Source organism: Oratosquilla oratoria, chromosome 10 (assembly GCF_046742065.1).
Source record: "Oratosquilla oratoria isolate Oo_2021 chromosome 10, ASM4674206v1, whole genome shotgun sequence".
In the NCBI taxonomy this organism is placed as follows: Eukaryota; Metazoa; Arthropoda; class Malacostraca; order Stomatopoda; family Squillidae; genus Oratosquilla; species Oratosquilla oratoria.
Window position 1 is genome coordinate 56,687,114 of NC_134786.1, and position 2,929 is coordinate 56,690,042.

The following is a 2,929-nucleotide window of genomic DNA, read 5'->3' on the forward strand; positions in this document are numbered from 1 at the left end:
AAGTGCAGGTGAGCAACCTTGATACAAGAGATCAAAGGCCAAATTCCTCAACGTTAATATGTTTGATTGCATACTTCTCCAGAGGCACAAAAGCGCTTTGAAAAAGTCGCCTTTGTGTGTTTGTTTGTGTGTGTGTGTGTGTGAGAGAGAGAGAGAGAGAGACCGCATGTTGACACGCGTATGTGCATTTCCGTGTGCGCTTGTATGTGCGTATTGGTGCATTTGTACACACCATATTCCTACATATATTCATGGATAATTCATTATACTGAGTTTCATTCTCATATGTGGTATCGGAGATGGTATTACGTAACGCTGCTTCGTCAAACCGAGGATGCAAATGAAATGGAATCAGAGATGAAAGTGAAAATGAGGATGATGAAGATGATGGAGATAATGAAAATGAAAATGATGCAAACGACATTAGAAATGGTCCAACTGTAAAAAATGAGGTGAACCTGAAGATATTAAAGTTGAGGACAAAACTGATGGAAAATGAGGTGCTTAGGGCAAAGGTGACGAAAATGGAGATGAAGATGAAAATGAGGATGTTGAAGATGAAGTCAATTGTGGAAACGGAGACGAAAGTGAAAATGTAACTGAAGGTGGCAGTGAACATAAAGTGGAGGTGGAAGTGGTGGAGGAGGAGGAAGAAGAGGTGGGTCAGCTCTGCAGCTGGAGGAGGCGTGGCTGAACGTCCCCCTCGAGGAAAAGCTGCTCGAGGAGGACCGCTGCACTGGCCGTGGGACACTGAAATGCATTGCATACTGTGGCAGTGTCCGAGTGCCTCATGCAGTGCTATACAATATAGACGAGGAGTGCAGTGTTTCACAGTATAGGAAGATGATGCGAGGTCAGTCCAATGTGGTCTAGAAACGGAGCACAGTGCAGGACGTTGCAGTGTCCGACTGCCTCGTGTATTGCACTGCAGACAAGAGGACCACAGTACAGTATGGTGTGGTGCAGTACTTTGCGACACTGGAAGATGCTGCGAAATGCAGTTTACTATGGTGGAAGACGACGTTGCACTGCCCGTCAGTTTTGTACAGTGAAGTACAATGTAAACAAGGGAAGCATAGTATAGTAATGTTTTGCAGTGCTGAACAATAAAAGGAGATACAGTGAAATACAGTGGAATATGGTTTAGGGCAGTGCAGTGGCCAACTGTTTTGTGCAGTGCCATATATTAGACAGGGCGAAGGCAGTGCAGTATAGTGGTACAATACTTCAGAGTGTAGGAAGATGATGTGAGATGCAGTGCAGTATGGTTCAACACCGTACAGTGTCTCCGCCAAAGAGAAATATAGCACAGTGATGGACATTAGTGCCCAACTGTCTCGTGCAGTGGTATACACTGCAGATAAGAGAGGTTATGTTTCACAATACGACAAAATGTTGTAGAATGCAATGAAGTAAGGCCTAGGTCCTCACAGTGGTTTCACGAAAAGGCAGAAGTGTGCAGTGACCGTCTTGCAGTGCTATACAAACTAGACAAGGGGAGCACAGTGCAGCACAGTGGTGCAGTGTTTGACAGAGCACGAAGAAGATGCTCTGAAATGCACTGCAGTATGGTGTAAGGCCTTGCAGTGTCTTTGCAAGATATATTGTACAATGTGGTATGCTGCAGTCTCTTCTTTGCCTAATAAAATCGCTTGACGGCAGCTAGAATAAAGACTAAAACTGAACAGTGGAGTGAGTCAGACAGCGAGGAACAATATCGAGGTCCAGTTTCATAAGAGGTAAGTCTGGTGCGGGTAAGGATGAGGACGAGGGTGTGGATGTGTGGATGCGGGTGAGCATGAGAGCGTGTTTGCAGATGTGAGTATAGATGAAAGATATACAAATAGTGGATAAAGGATGTGTGAATGCAGGTGCGGGTGAGAACGTTGGTGAGGATACGAGTGTGGATGAAGGATTTACAGATGTGGGTAAAGGATATGCATGTGGCTAAGTTATAAGAACGTGAATAGACGGGTCCAGGTACGGATGTGGATAGAGGATATTTGAATGTGGACGAAAGACGTGCGAATGTAGGAGTGGATAAGAACATGGATGCGGATGTGGGTGGAGACACGGATAATACGTCTGTGAATGAAGAGGAAGCGGATGTAGATGAAGGACATGCGGATGAGGCCACGAGTGCAGGCACGTGTGAGGATGTGAGTGCGGATGCGGGTCATTTCTTTGCCGATGAGAGTGATGATCCATTTGCTCATAGGGTCAAAGCCGTAACTCGCCGAGGTCCCTCTGAGATTACAAAATTTGCTTCACGGTAGCCAGAACAAAATATTTTAGTGATGATGATGACGATAATCATGATAATGACAATGATGATAATGACGATAATGGTGATGACGATGACGATAATGATGATGAAAATGAAGAAAATGAAGAAAATGATGATAATGACGATAATGATGATTATGATGATAAAGATGAAGATGACAATGACGACGGTGATAATGATGATGGTAATGATGACGATAATGATATAGATGGTGAAGAAAATGATAATAATAATAATGAGGATAATGATAAAGATGATGATGACAATGACGATGGTGATAATAATGATGATGATGATGAAGAAAACGATGATAATGATAATGACGATAATGATGAAGAAAATGATGATGACAATGACGATAATGATGTTGATGACGATGACGAAAATGATGTTGATTCGATTTTACGTCGCGAAACTCCCCCTAGCAGGAGGCATCAACGGTGCCCATTACAGAGGACTTTGTAGTGTGGAATTTCATGAATCATAACCTCGGTCCAAGATTCGGACTGCAGTGATCTCAACCGCCGCCGCAAGTAGCGACGCTCTAACCTGCTTGGCCAGTGACAATACTAATAATTAATCTAACGTGAGTTCCTTCAAGTCAAACTGGAACCGAACCTAGGTCTCTTCGATATCAATCAA

At 43.6% G+C, this 2,929-nt stretch overlaps 1 protein-coding gene across 3 annotated transcripts in view; it reads left to right on the forward strand.

The window, feature by feature from the left end:
- The first annotated feature begins 708 nt into the window (after positions 1–708).
- The window catches only part of LOC143029227 (uncharacterized), a 118,091-nt gene continuing 115,870 nt past the window's right edge, over positions 709–2,929 (forward strand). For 2 of the 3 annotated variants that reach the window (XM_076191828.1, XM_076191826.1), the window contains exon 1: positions 709–1,739. The gene's annotated coding sequence lies outside the window, so the exon portion shown is untranslated. The remainder of the gene's footprint in view (positions 1,740–2,929) is intronic. The other variant, XM_076191827.1, reaches the window with a different exon arrangement.